Consider the following 16,491-nt stretch of genomic DNA (forward strand, 5'->3'; position numbering starts at 1 on the left):
TGAAATATTCAGAATGGGTATATATCATAGAGTAACAATAGGAATGTTGAAAGTTTAAAGGGTCATGGTAGTTTCATGGAGGAGAGTCAAAGTTTACAAGTGATCTTTTTGAAAAAAATTGTGAAAAAGAACATTTTAATTAGGGAATAGGGAGGAACATGACTAAAAATGATATATGGGATCCAATAATAGTAATGATATCTGAAAACCTTATAAGGTTATCTATTAAAAGTACTAATAATACTTGAATAAGAATGTAAATAAACATAGTTTACATTTTTTTTAAAAATCTGGCATGGCAATTTCCCTTGCAACGACTAATAGCCACATAGTAAAAACTCCAGTATCATGCTCCATTTTGAGTTATAGCTCCTGGCTTAACAACAGAATCAAAAAATTACATATTACTGATAATGCTCTTGGTTAACTCCCATGTATAGAATAGAAGGTAAGTCCTTATTGCTGAAGAAAGCATGTCCTTTAGATACAAGGCCCTTCATATGTAACTAAACTTTCGGAAAAAAAAAAAAGCTTTGTGGCCAGATAGCACCATGCAAGATTTGAGTAGAGTGAAGCAATCAACAATTCTTTCAAGTTGTGATGCCTATGAACCACAATGACAAGCAATAACTGTGAGACTTTGGTAGATGTATTTATGCTTTTCTGGTAACCAATAATTCTCTAATTAGAATCAATTAACAAGAAGGAAGGTATTCCTGGCTTAGAAACTTTTCCAAACATCCAGGCTAGTGAAGTCATGGATTTAAAAAGGAGCCTACAAATACATTGCTACTAAATCAGAATATTCCTAAATTTATTTGTAAATATTTGTTCATATCCCCACAATTAACAGATGTGATAATTAATTAACCACATCTTCTTAACAAACTTCTTTCAATAGTTCAGACCATGACAGAAAATGCAGTTTCTTGCCATACAACTACAATAAAACTCTAATATCTAAGGTTCAGAGACTTCTGAGGAATGTACAATAGAAATATTGTAAAAGACACAGGAACAGGAAACTTTCTTTGAGATTGTCTTTTATTTGAATATCAAAAGTTGCACAAATAAAGTTTCACAAATGTGATAGCATATGCATAACAATCACAAAGCAGACACCCACAAATAAAATAGACATGTATATATGCATAAACAGATATGTATGTTACAACAGCCAGTGAAAAAACCAAAAGAATCCAATGAGTCATACTGAAGATTTTGGAGGGAAGGGAGGTAGGGGTGATGAAATTATATTTCAATGTCAAAAAGTGAAATAAAATATTAAGAAAAGAAATAATTTAAATACTTATTTTCCATAAGAAAATAATGCAAGGTAGCTCCCAGGAAAAGAGTATTTCAGGCTGGCCCTACATTTATTTATTCAAATCCCACAGTCCATGTAAGCAACATCCTTATGATATATATCATTCAGTCTCAGAATAAAATCAAGAAATGTGCCAATACCCCTAAGGGATTTAGAAACCTCTAGAAAATATGGCATCAATAATTATGAAGGACATAATTCACTCCTAGCACCATAAGTCACAGTTAACACTATTAAGCCCTCATCTATATCTGATTTTATCTTCCTGGATTTTTTTAAAAATATTTATAACCAAAGGCTATCATACAGTTTCTCAATCACCTTGTTAGGTATCACTTGCTCCTTATATAATAATAAACCACTCCCCCAAGAATTCTCCATCAAGCCCTGTTCTTTGCAGGCTTTGTGATCTAATTTTTAATACTTATATGAGTACACATGCATGTCTTATAAATGAGTGTCCAAATTATTAAGATGTTCAAAGATTAGATTTATGGCTTATGTATATAAGGGGAAGAGGATCTTCATATAGAGGATGGGAATAATAATGAGGCAAATTCCCAAGCTACCATCATGTAATTAATGGTAGGATGACAAAGGATACAAACTTGGTGGTACCTTTCAAAATTTCATTGTTACCTGTTCAAAGCAAGGTTCAGTAAACTCACAACTAATGAGAAAATAAAACCAAATATAAGCCAGGTGTTTTAGAGCTTGGGTAGATTTGATGTCAATAGTTTTATCCACATATGGCAGGCACTATGCAGGAAGAGCTACAGTGTACATGTGAGTTCCATGGGGATGGTCTCACATTCTGCTCAACTGCACAGGGTGAGCTATGGAATAACATAACTTAAGAGACTTTGTTCCATGATTGCTTCTTGATATGCATGTACTGTCTCATGTTTCTCACTGCCATATTCATTTATTTGACGTGGTGTGGGTGGACATTGGGAAATCCTCACTGTTTAAAAGTAGGTGGTATTACTTCTTGCATGATATCCTACCCTTAGGGCAAATTTCTTGCAGTTGAACAAGAAGATGAAAATGCTTGCAATAATACTATCAAGAGGAACTAATGATTTACTGGAAGTTTTTGAATTCATTTATGTAGCTTTAGGAAATTGTCTTAATTTAAAAAATTAACAGGAGTTAGGGTAATTCTATAAAACTATTGTGTAGAAGGTACAAAGTTAGGAAGTTAAGCAAGTTGATAGAAAGTTTTAAGTTAGAATAAAAAACAAAAAGTGTTACCTTTCATAAGATAATGGTAAAAACTGCTTGAATTAGAAAAAGGAGTTCAGTGAGCATTTGTCCATCAAAAGCATGCATTTTTAGAGACAAGAAGAGTATTCTTGCTGCAAGCTAATTATCAAAGGAACATGCACTATGAATTGGACCTGAATTCATTAATCATGTGATCTCCAGATGAAGTAGCAGGTTTTCTAAGTGTACCAGGAAAAATAAGCTTATAATAAAGAACAAATAATTTTATTAAATTTTGTTATATGTATCAGATCAGAGAAAGGTGAATAGCCAGCTTAGCTATTCTGAACTTCAAAAATGAGGTGTAAGATATATGAACTGCTCCCAAGTAAGTACAGATTGTTGCCAACCAAGCATAGGGAGTAACTTGCTACTACAAAATTGGGCTACTTATTCTTTATTAATAAGTTAATGAAAATACTGCTTTGTGGTCACAATGAGACTTGACAAATAAAGTTAAATGAGAATTGCTGAATTTGATATGGGTTTCATATAAGAACCATGTAATAAATATACTGTTCTAATTTCCTTTTCTGTACAGATTTTAATCTGTATTTGAAGATTATGGTTTGCTTGTGGCTGTCTCTAAAACATGTCTAACCTGTGACTGTGAGGTAATTTTCTTTCTTATAGATTGTGTTAAGCAGTCCAATTAGTGGTTGAGAGAAAAAAGAGATTTCTGAAGCTTGTTTGTTTTCAATCTTCTGTGTATTTATGTGTGTGTTTGGTCCCCCATCCCTTCTCTTATCACTGGCTGACATAGGCCTCAGCACCTGTCAGTATCTGAACCAACATCTTTCAGATGTTGTTCTTACCACTAAACCCTGAAAATGCCACGTGCAGTCTTCCTCAGTTTGCCCTGCAGTGCCAAAGCTGGTAATTGGCACATATATTAATGCTGGATACAATAGAATGCATGTGAGGCACTAACATGGTTGGGTGTGCATCAACTTCACTCATTCTCCTAGAATCCTTGCACTTATGTCCTCTTGAATTATTTGCTGATCCTCTCCTTCAATGTCTGAATTGATTCCACCAATGAATTACTTAATGTATCTGGCTTCTGCTGCTATCCTATTCATCATAATACTTTTGTCCTTTAAGCATCGCCTCTCAACCTACATCTACAGAGGTCTACACAGTTTAATTTCTCCAGAGGTGGGGAGTGATTACTATACTTTTAAAGAGAGTCCTTACAATGTCTACACAGAGTTCAAGAGATCACTTTATCTTAATGATACTTGGAACTATCATCAATTTCTCCCTGAAATAGATCCCTAACATGATAAGGCACATCTATAGGCCACTGCTTCTGAAAATTTCCCTTTATATGACAATAATATGTAAAATTACCACATGTTTCAAAGTTAAATTTATGGCCTCATGGTAGTATATTAAACTTATTTGGGAAGGTATATTCCAATGGGCAGTTTGTGTTTATTAATGAAAAGTATAATGAAAATGAAATGAACAATTGCCCAGATCAGGTAGAATTGGTTTAATTTTTAATTGACTTTTCATGGGTGTTTTCTATGAACTTCTTGTAATTCTTTAGAGATTTCCACAATTTCATTACCACAGAATTTGGCTTCCTTTCATTTCATTTTCTCAGGAATTATATATAAGTTAACTCTTTTGAAAATTAAATTCCAATAGATCAGTACGCCTTCCTCTATTCTATCTTGTAATCACTCTATAAAATTCTTCTATTAATGGGTACTTCAAACAACCCTAGGAAGATAATGGTTTATTGAGGTTCCATTTCTATGCAATATATATATATATATATATATATATATATATATATATATATCACAGCAATACACAAGTCAAACCTTATGATTAATTAGATCAGAATCCTCCTACTATCCTTTATATTACTGGGAGTATTTTATTGAATTGAAGTTTCACTTTTACTAGACAGTGGTATCTTACCTCTCACTCATAAAGGGGTACAGAAATGGCATGATAATTATGTACATATAAAAATGTTCTCCCCAATTGTCAGTAGGCATAAAATTTTGGATGACAGTTTACAGAAATAGGTGCCATAGAGGTAGCTGTTATGTGGATTACTGTTCATTATTTCAGAGTGAATAAAATCGGAGTTTTGAAGAAAGCTATGTTAACACAGTTTTTACTTAAGAGATGAAAGGGTCCAAAGCATAGAATTGTGATAATTGACTTTTGGTTAGATAGTTTGAAAAAAATCTGGGTTCTCAAATTTCTTATATTTTTCTTTCTTAGTTATAATCCCTGTGTCCTATCCTTATCTTCGTTTTTCTTATAAACAAATTTAAAGACTTGGATTCCCCCCATGTCATAGAGACAAATTCCGATTTCCTTGAAAAAATATATATTACTATAACATTGCTGAAATATTTATATCAAATTGTAGAACAAAGCAAGAAAAAATAGGAACATAAATATGAGAAAGGTATACAAAAAGGAAAATACTAAAAGTTATAGAAAACATTTTTTGGAACATGGCTATTAAACAGAACACACAACAAAATTAGTCGTTAAACAGAACATAATTAAAATCAAATTAGGAAAAAATTCAACCAATGAAGAGGAGGGTACATAGATTCCCTGTTACATGTGAAAATATTTGCAATGGGTAAATGCAGGGGAGGGAGCATCAGATTCATATGGGGATGTAGGCAACTTCAGTAGGTTATCAATGTATCAATGAATGACTCAAAGTCAATGTGCATAATGACAGCACTAATTAAACTCAGTGAGTTTAAAACATATAAACAAATAAATGTTTGCTTGAATATTGAGAAAGATAATATGAATGGTATCCTTACAACAGATTGGGAGGGAGTGGCACATATATACTCATTAAAGAGTAGTGGCCTCTGGTAATTCAGAATATCTAACGTCAAAAACTCAGGTGACAGAAGATGCTGGCAATGAAGTGGAAAGAAAGGAATGGAACACTCCTCCATTACTGATCGGATTACAGGCTGGTTCAACCACTCTGGAAATCAGCCTGGCAGTTCGTCAGGAAATTGGAAATAGTTCTACCCGACGACCCAGATATACCATTACTGGGCATATACCCAAAAGTCACCCTTAAGGTTCCTACAGAGAGCCCCAAGTTATACGGTGTATATGTTCATACTAATTGCAGAAGAAACTCTTATCAAACTCCTTGTGAAATCATTACTGATTTTCATATTTCTCTAGTGTCATCCATCATTTTTTATGGATTAGTTCTCAAAATCATACCAACTAATGTATACTGATATATGTATTATGCCTTTATTGTACAAAACAAATGAACAGTGTGACTTTGAGGAGCCACATGGCAATTACTCACAGTCTTTCAGTCAGAAAGGGTAGATGTAGATCATGGCTGAGGGGAAATTCTGGACTTGAGATTCATCAGGACACGGTCCCCTTCCAAGATCATGTGACTTTTCTTTAGGTTCCATTCATGAACATTCAGGATTAATTCCCTGGTTAATAAATGAAATATTTAAATAAATAATGCAAGCTTTTTACAATAACCATGCATGTTAAATTATATTTCCAGACAATTTTATATGATGGTTTTGGAAATGAAACTAGTCAGTTAATAATGGCAGAAATTTATGACTTTATATGTGTATGAAGAAAATGTAAGAAAGATCAAATATGATTATAGGGAAGTCTCAGTTCATATATTTGCCATTATGCACTTGAAGATCTAAGTATAAGCCAGGGTTAAACCAAATAAATATTAAAATAAAACCTGTCAAGAATAGGACTAGTGGAATATAGTATTATAAAGTTTGGAGGTGTTGTGGGGTATCTATAACAAAAGTAAGTCTACTTTATCACAAGTTTATGCCAATAGAATGCTTTTTATGAACCAGTAAGTGACTGTATTTTATGTTCTGGATTTTTTCTCAGGATGAGCTTTTTAGCACAAAACCTATAACTTGGGTTGACATTCTTAGTGTAACAAGAATAGTTAGCCAGAATTACAAAAGCAGAAAAACCAAAACATAAAGAAAAAATAAAACAAAAAAAACCAGACAACCCCCCAAAAAATCAGTTAGTATACTTAGAGATTTCCCTAGAACTATGGACTTTGGTGGATTATAACTTTTTGTTTTTATGAGCACAGGTGGTGCTGTACACATATTGAGCTTTAAGGCCTTAATGGTTCTTCCATCAATAACTTACTTGTGGTAAGATCTGGGGAATTACTCAAGACTGGTAGCCTCTCAAAGTGTTAGAATTAAGCATTTATTTATGGTTTAATTAACTGTTTGTATACACAAAATAATATATTGCATTTAAATCAGAAATTAAATAATATAGAATTAATATTGACCAGTATTGAATGACAGCTGATAAAGACTTACAGCCTTCAATACCATGTTAATATATATATGTATGAAAATTGATGCTTATCTTACCATGCAAACAATAAAAAAAGTAAATTAAAAACCTGTGATGTTATTATGAAATAATACAAGTGTGTTTCTTTTCATTTTGACCACGGCAATGCAAAAGAATCCAAGATTCACAGTATTTATAAATCTTTTCCCAGGTGGACCTCAGTGGTATTGCAACTTCCACGGAAGTGTTGACAGTATGTGTAGAAACTCTCAGTCACAGGTTTCACCTCATTGGATATCTACAGTTGAGTTATGCTGCAATACAGACATAGCCTTAGATTATATCACTATTTTTATGATTCCTTGTATCTTAATCCTGCTTCACATAAACTATATATACAATAAACAGTTTTATTGGTCCAGATGTGCAAAATAAATATACTAAAGTTCTCTGAAAAGAAAGTCTTCTCTGTCAGCGCAAGCAGAGTCCACTCAAACTCACTTTAATGTACACGAGGCTACCCTTTCATTTTCTTGTCATTCAGATTAGATCAAGCCCTGAAACTTAGAAGAAAACAAAGAAAAAAAGATACATATTCCATTAGGTAATATGATCCATAAACATAAGGAGTATGTTTGTTAGAGTGGTATTTTCCTGTGGTAACCAAACTGAAGCCCTCATATAGGTGATATTATCCTGCATCCACTCTGGTTAAATGATGAGAGAGAGAGAGAGAGAGAGAGAGAGAGAGAGAGAGAGAGAGAGAGAGAGAGAGAGAGAGAGGGAGAGGGAGAGGGAGAGGGAGAGGGAGAGGGAGAGGGAGAGGGAGAGGGAGAGAGAGAGAGAGAGAGAGAGAGAGAGAGAGAGAGAGAGAGAGAGAGAGAACACATTTCTTTTTTTTTCCGGAGCTGGGGACCGAACCCAGGGCCTTGCGCTTCCTAGGCAAGCGCTCTACCACTGAGCTAAATCCCCAACGAGAACACATTTCAATTGCTATATTCATAATATTCTTTTTGAGTCACAAATTTTCCTCCATTCTCCCATTTCTAAACACTAGTGAACATCATTAAAAAAAAGACAAAAAACATCAGCAATTATGAAAAGAAAGTGAAAAATCATAGCCTGTAGAAAGACATCTCAGGTAATGGAGTGATATTATTTCAAATCATGCAACTAGTACTCATCATACAGAGCATGCAAAATTCGAGTATACATTTACAGAGGAATGACTTCCCTAAAAGCAACAAGGTACACAAGTAGATGTTTCCCCAAATAATGCAAGAAAAAGTAAATATTTTTAATAATAGTAAAACACATATCTTGGCATCCTTGATGTGGACTACAGAAATATAACAGGCATTCAGCTAAGCAGACATGTAAATTAGTAAACAACCTGGAGATACAATATGTTGCATGCTTCTATTTTGCAAAAACTTTTACGGTAACAAAAGTGATGGAGTTAAAAGTGTGAGATGGCAAATTAACACTAAGGACATACGATTAGCTAGAAGGCCCATGTGAAGATGCGTAAAATCCACTTATAATGGGGAACAAACTAATCACGAGAGGAATAAAGGAAAGAAATATGGGTGGAAGAGGGGGAAACGGGAAAATGGGGCAGGATCACATATGGAGGGAGCCATGAGATAGGTCCAGAAGGCCAGGAGAATAAATAGAAATATGCAGCTGTTAATATTTGAGGGTGGAAGGAACCTGTAGAAATTCCCAGAGACCTGGAATGGGGAGGGGCTCTCAGAACTCAGCCTGGTATCCTGAGGTGAAATGTTCAACAGTGGAGATAAGGAATCTGAATCAACTATCTCCAATAGTTAGATGGACCACTAGTTGAGGAATGAGGACATAAAACCACCTACAAAACTTCCATCCTCAAATTGCTGCTGTTTAAAAGAAATGCAGGGACAAAAATTGAGCCCAGACTGAAGTAATGTCCAATCAGTGACCAGACCTACTTGAAGTCAATCCTATGGGCAGGCAGCAATCCCTGAACCTATTACTGAAACTATATTGTGGTTGCAGACAGGAGCCTTGCAGAGCTATGCTCTGAGAAGCTTTACCACTCGCTGATTGAGATGTTGCAAATACTTATGGCCAAGCATTCTGAAGAATTTGGGACCCAAGTAGGAAAATTAGGGGGAAAATTAAAGGAAATAAAGTAGTAGGAAGAACAATGGTTAACTTGGACTCCTGGGAGTTCCCAGAGACTAAGCTATCAACCCAAGAGTATTTGTGAGCTGGTTTGAGGTCCACAGAACATATTTAGCAGCAGGAAGCCTTTTCTGTCCTCAGTGGGAGATGATGCACCTAATCCTGTAGTGAGGTGATTCCATCAGTGTGGATAGATACCCAGAAGGTGTATCCTCTCAAATATGAAATGGTGGTAGGGGTGGTGGTGCAACCCTGCAAGGGGGGACTGGCAGATTGAGGCTACATTTGGGAGGTAAAAAAATAATATAATATAAAGTGAGAAATAATTGAAAAACAATCAAGATGATGGTGGAAACCAAGCTATATCATGCTGAACTTAGGCCTAACATAGTTGCAAAGTTGTAGTATATAGTAGATATTCTGACTTGCTACTTTACTCCTCAGCAATGAAAACATTGTCCTCATCTCAAATAAACAATGGTCTGGTATTGCAACTATCGTTACACTTTCCAATATATTTAAATATATGCTATGTGTATATGTTGCAAGGGCTTGCTAAAATTGTCCTAAGAGGGCATGAGGAGGCTAATTGCATCTATAAAAATATTAACCATATCCAATCAGTCAGACAATGTATGCTGGAATGCCCTGTATGCACTTCAACTTCTCAGAAGTCCTGAATGTACTGCTACATGAACTTTCTCTTGAATAATATCTGTCACCAGATATTTAATTGTTAGCATCTCACATTACACTACACATATGGAAAACATGATGTATACTTCAATTTTATGTTGTGGTAACATCAATTTATATGGGTATAGCAACCTTAAGGAAAGTTCAATCTCCCTTGAATGTTCCTCTTCTTCTGGCAACTTTCTAGAGGACATACATTTAGCTATTTTTTATTAATTGTCACCTCATGATAATATCAACAGGAAAATATGAAATACAACATTTGAATTATTTATGATATCACACCCATCCATGAAGAACTGCAAATTCATTAGCGTCTTATTACAATATGACTCCATTGGAACTTGAACTCCTCACGGTGGCAAGAACTCAAGTAGAGACCATGCCATGATTCCAGTGGATTGTGTTCTCATAAAACCCATAATGACCTTTAAAAGCAAAGCACTATCCACAGTGCAATGTCTCTCCCACATTATTCATCAATCAAGAAATTCTCCAGAGACATGCCCTCATGATACCCTGATATTGGCAGTTTGTTAATTAAGTCAGTCTTTTAGTCTCTACCCTGTTAAATTTAGTTTGCATTAAGTTGACCAAAATGTAAAAAGCATGGCCTTCTATTCCCTTCATACATCTACCCCTTTCTATTCCTACATACAGACACACAGACACAGACACACAGACACACAGACACACACACAGACACACACACACACACACACACACACACACACACACACACACACACACTATCAGCACCCAATTATTATGATGTAAGTTGGGATGTAAGGATGCAAGGAAAGAAATAGGTTTCCTTGGTCATCTTCTATGATCTATTTATGTCATAATCTTATCAGGTTTGCTACTCAATACCTCTGATATCACTGACTGATAAAGTACTTAGGATGTTGCTTCTTTGATATATACTCTTCTTCTCATTCCCATATGATCAATACTCTGAACATGCACTCAATATTTCGCAGACTCCATTGAAAATTACAGTCTGGTGAAAATTAACTGGAAACCACTGAGACAAGGCCCACAGATATTTAAATTTAAACATTGTGACAATACTTCAACACCATTAAGTTATTATAACATCCACCAAGTTAGTAGTTTTTTTAAGTGGTACAATTTTGATTTTAATTTATTTTCTATGTATCAGAATAATCCTACATAAAATAAATTCATCAACAATTTCTTAAGAGGCAATAGAGTTTGTCCAGAAAAACAGCATATAATGGATTCTGTTTCTTTAGATTAATAATATTATGAATTATAGGAACAATTTAGTAGTTTTTTTAAAGGGGTATAAACATGGCAAAGATAACAATTTTAAATTCTTGTAAGACCCGTGCTTGTGTTCTCGTAGTGACAATAATACAGAAAAAAATTTTACTAAAATGTGCATAGAGAATATAATGAAGTTGTTGCAAAAAACATTAAAGAAGACAGTAACAGTTTACATGAGAATGTATGTTATAAGGAAGTTTTATAAAGTCAGATAATATGTGGGACTTCTTGGCCTCTCATAAATAGTATCAATATTCCTATGAGGTTGCACTAAATATTTAAGTATTAAATAAAATGCAAATTTTACATCTATTCATGTTTCTACCAGGATCATCTTTAAAATCTACAGTACAGTGATTAAATAATGACCATGAAATCACCATGGATTTTAAAAAGTAAATTCCTCTGACCGTTTATTATGCTGTCCTTTTCTAGTTGAAGTAGTTAAAAAAAGTGATTTTTGCTGTTCTTTGGTAAAAATGTAGCAAAAATATTATAATTTTATGATTTTTGCTAACCATACCTCAATTACTAAATTTGTTCATCACCTCTATTGCCTGGTCTATGCAAGCAACTGCTGAATGAGAAGATTCTTCCCAATAATATGGTATAATTTTTTATTCCTCTAATGAATATTTCTGAATATTGGGCTCTATCCAACCTCAGTGACATCTCACAAATTCTTTAATAAGTAGCAGCAAAACAGATACACTATGTTCTCAGAACGTCTTATCTTAATGACATGGAGTCTCATAAAAGCAAATTTGTCAGTTTTTCTTAATTATTAACATGCTTAAGATTTATTTCTGTTTACTACTGACAGGTTCTCTTCTTGCTCTGATTAACTTGTTCCTCATTTCTCAAATTCAATGTCTTCATGAACCTTTGTTAAATAGTTGACTTAGGAGCATGTTCAGGTTATACAGTATACTAGCACACCAATTGGAATAAGAAAGATGCAGTAGAATAGAGTCATAAAATTTTTGCAGAATATACAAAGCTTGTTACAGGGTTAATTTATCATGTACTTTTATATGCAATGGGATTTCTATACATTTGTAGAACTCACCCTCATTTTTTATGATCTGTAAGTTAAAAAAAACAACAACTAGTGTCTAAAAGTTTATTTCCATATGTCAATAGCAAAACTTTACCTAATGTCTGGAGAGATGGCTCAGTGGTTAAGAGAACTGACTGCTCTTTCAGAGGTCCTAAGTTCAAATTCCAGCAACAACATAGTGGCTTCCACCTATCCGTAATGGGATCTGATGTCCTCTTCTGGTGTGTTTGACGACAGCTACAGTGAACTTATATATAATAAATAAATATGTATTTAAATAAAAATATTACCTAAGTTCTAATGTTAATCTTTTCTTATCAAGACATTTTTACAGTTTTGAATAGTTATTAAAGTTTCAGCAATATTTTTGGGCTATGTAAATGGTTTCTTCTGAGATATGTTTTTTCTTTTTTATTGGATTTTTTTATTTATTTACATTAAAACTCATCCATCCACTGACAACTTTATGATGGCCAACCCTGAACTTTCCTTCTACTGGGTGTCAAGCCTTGGCAGTGTGGACCAAGGAATTCTCCTCCCACTGGTGTCCCACAAGGCAATCCTCTGCATATGTACATATGCAGCAGGAGCTATCCATGTCTACTCTTTGGATGTTGGTTTATCCCCTGGGAGCTCTGGCTGGATGGTGTTGTTGTTCTTATGGGGATGCTAACTCCTTCAACTCCTTCAATCCTTTCTCTAACTTCTCCTATGGGGACCCTGTTCTCAGTTCAATGGGTCACTGCAAGAGTCTGCTTCTGTATTTATCATGCTTCGGCCAATCCTCTCAGGAGACAGCTATATCAGACTCCTATCAGCATGCACCTCTTGGCATCGCCAATAGTGACTGAGTTTGGTGGCTGTATGTATAGGGGCTGGATCCTCAGGTGGGTCAGTCTCTAAATGGTCATTCCTTCAGTTTCTGCTCCAATTTTTTCAAGATTTTTTTGTTGAAGTGTGAAACACATATTCTCAACAGTTCCTTTTTTATCCTCTTTCAGTTACCTGGGGACAACGGAATACCTTCATGTAAATGACCTGAATAAGTAGCACCAACAATTCAGTCCATATAATAAAAGCACATAGTTATTGACAGCAGCTCCATATTTAGTTATTGTAAGTCCCTCATGACATATTAGTTACCAGGGCCCTCAACTGAGGACATTCATTCCACTAGGATCCAAGCATAGAACACTTTAAGTGCTCTAAAAGCCAGAAGCAGCACCCACAGTACAAAATAAATGCTGAAGCTCAGAATATGAATTCTAAACTATCCCTAAGCTAGCTCTCAAATTCTGGACATAATATACTATCAATCTCCACTTTAAAATCTCTATCATGAGTAACATCCGCACCCTAAAATACATTTTATAAACCCTGCCTTTTGCTCCATTTTTTGCTTGTAACAGAAACAGGGGCAGCAACCTCCCAGGTTGTTTAGCATAGCCATATCTAATAATACTAGTAAAATTTCTAAAGCCAGTGCAGCTGATCGACAAAGATTCAGCAAAGCTGACCCACGTGCTATGATCACTCTCTTGCCATCTTTCATTTTTGGTCTTGACCTCTAATTCAGGATACTTGTGGGTGGGAAGCATTAATATTTACACAACTTGGGAATATTGGATTGATGGAAAGTTTCTAAGGAACAATTTATGCCCTTTCCCTAGACAGCTACTTAAAAACTCTCCAGGGAAGTCCTAAGCACACTACCCTTCTTAACTGGCCATACTTGAGGGTCTCCCATGTGTCCTGGTGATTGTGATTCATTTCAAGACTTCAGAGATCTCCATGTGTGGCTCTGGCTCCAAGATATTCTTGAAACATCTACTCATGTACTTACTCAGAAACAAGATAATCAGAGGAAAGTAAACTTAAAAAGATAAACATAATTTGACAGGCAAGAAGAGCTAGGATCAGATCAAATTACAAACTTTTTTCTACTACATGCTCAGAGGATAAAATGGCATATAAGATGGGGATAACAAATGTTCGATATTTTGAAACAGCATGAATATATTCATGCTTATAGAATTAAACCTGTATGAAAAAAAGAAATGTTCTAACTGCAAGTCAGTCAATGCTACAAGATTCTCCCACCTGCCATGCCTGACTCTTTTCTACATTGCTAACTCTTAGCATCTCTCTGGGAACTGGCCATCTCTGGGGATGGGCCCTGGCATTTTTCCCTCCAAACAAATATATTTTATAATGGCTGTTATGTTATATTACTTTGTGGTATTACTCAGCTCTTGAGTATCAGGATATCTTTTCCTCCTAGCTATAACACAGTTATGACTTAAAACATAAATGAATGCACCCACAACACACTGGCAAATGATGTCAGTCTTCTGTGGAGATTGAATATTATGGTACGTATTTCTTGGATGTTCTCTCCCAAATAGTCAATTGTCACCATGAAAGTGTGTGCTTTGTCACACCTTCCTAGCCTGATCCTTGTTACCTCCTCCTTAAGAAGCTCTGGTTCTCACATTTCTGCTGTAATTCATTCTGCATCTGGGCATGGCTAGTTACTGTCTTTCCCCATCTATATCTACGAGGAGTATACTCTCTCTCTCTTAGCCACCAGATATACATTAATTACTTCTCAATGCTGCAGCTCACCCATACACAGTATATCTTATCTCTGAGCACTCTTTGTTCTCTGCTTTATTTGCTTCCTCTCATTTGTTATGGCATTCAGTGTTTTGGGGATCCAGTTGCCTGTTTGGTATGAATGATATTGAAAAAGATGTATTTTATGCTCTTATTGTTTAGTAAAAGGGTGATTTGGGGGTTGACTTACGGCTCTTTCTTTGAATCCAAGCATACTTGCTCGTATCTTTCTTGTTAAGGCAGGCCATTTGTCTCTGATAAGAAAAGGAAAATCAGAAACCAAAAAAAAATGCTGAGTGAAAATACTAATATTTTAACAGCAAAAAGTACATCATTTTAATAGGATTGACTGCTACTCACTATATAGTATATTTATTTTTATTTGATTGTCTAATGTGCTAAATTATACAATTTATCTTACAATTTGTAACACTACTGTGTAAAATTTATGTATTTCAAAATTTGTAATTTCACTTTAATGTTTAAAAATCTGTATAACTATAGAACGTTTCATCTAAAACTTGTAACAAAGAGTAAAAAATTTATACATAGAAAATATAAAAGAAATATACACAAATGGGGGCTCATCTTGGAATAAATAACAACCACGTGGCTTTGCACAATCTTCACTGTTGAACCCATCACTGTGGAAGCAATCATCTGTCTGGCAGACAAATTTACTAAGTTTTAAAATGTGGGAGCATACTCATAAAAGCAGGGGAAGGGGAGAGGGTATAAGAGAAAAGGGGATAATATTTGAAATGTCAATATACAATATATCCAGAAAAATATTTCAAAGAAGAAGTACATGAGACTTCACTACCATCTTGATTAAGGTTGCTGTGTACTATATAAAAACCAAGGCAGTAATCATCAAACCTGTTAGTCCCATTGATACCTCTGTTAATCATTGTATCTCCTTCTGGAACCAAAGAGGCAAGAAAATGTCTCCAAGAGTTTTTGGATAAACCTGGATTTTATCTTGATGATTCTACTTCTGAGAATGAAAATAAGGTACAAGGAAAAAAAACATATGAAACAAAATGTATAGGAAAATATTTTTAAAACACATATTTATAAAGAATCAATACAATCCCAAATCAAAATTCCAACTCAAATCTTCACAGAGATAGAAAGAGCAATTCTCAATTTCATGTGGAATAACAAAAATCCCAGGATAGGAAGAACTATTCTCAACAATAAGAGAACTTCTGGGTTCACCATCAATCATCTCAAGCTCTACTACAGAACAATAGTGTTAAACACTGCATGGGATTGGAACAGACACAGACTGAAAATCTGAATATCAATGGAATACAATTTAAGTCTTAGAATTAAACCCACATACCTCTAGTCACTTGATCTTTGACTAAGAGTCCAAAATCATAAATTGAATTCTGTAAGGGAAAGGACACTGTAAACAGGACAAAATTGCAAACTGCAGATTGGGAAAAGAACTTTACCAACCCTACATCTGATAGAGAGATAATATCCAATATATTTGAAGAATTCAAGAAGTTAGACTCCAGAGAACCAAATAACCCTGTAGCTCAAGAAGAAGGAAGACAAAAGTGTGGATGCTTTATTACTTCACAGAAGGGAGAACAAAATACTCACAGGAGGAAATAATGGAGACAAAGTGTGGAGCAGAGACTAAAGGAAAGGCCATCCAGAGACTGTCACACATAAGGATCCATCCCATATGAAGTCACCAAATCCAGTCACTAGT

Source organism: Rattus norvegicus, chromosome 1 (assembly GCF_021556685.1).
Source record: "Rattus norvegicus strain SHRSP/BbbUtx chromosome 1, alternate assembly SHRSP_T2T, whole genome shotgun sequence".
NCBI lineage: Eukaryota > Metazoa > Chordata > Mammalia > Rodentia > Muridae > Rattus > Rattus norvegicus.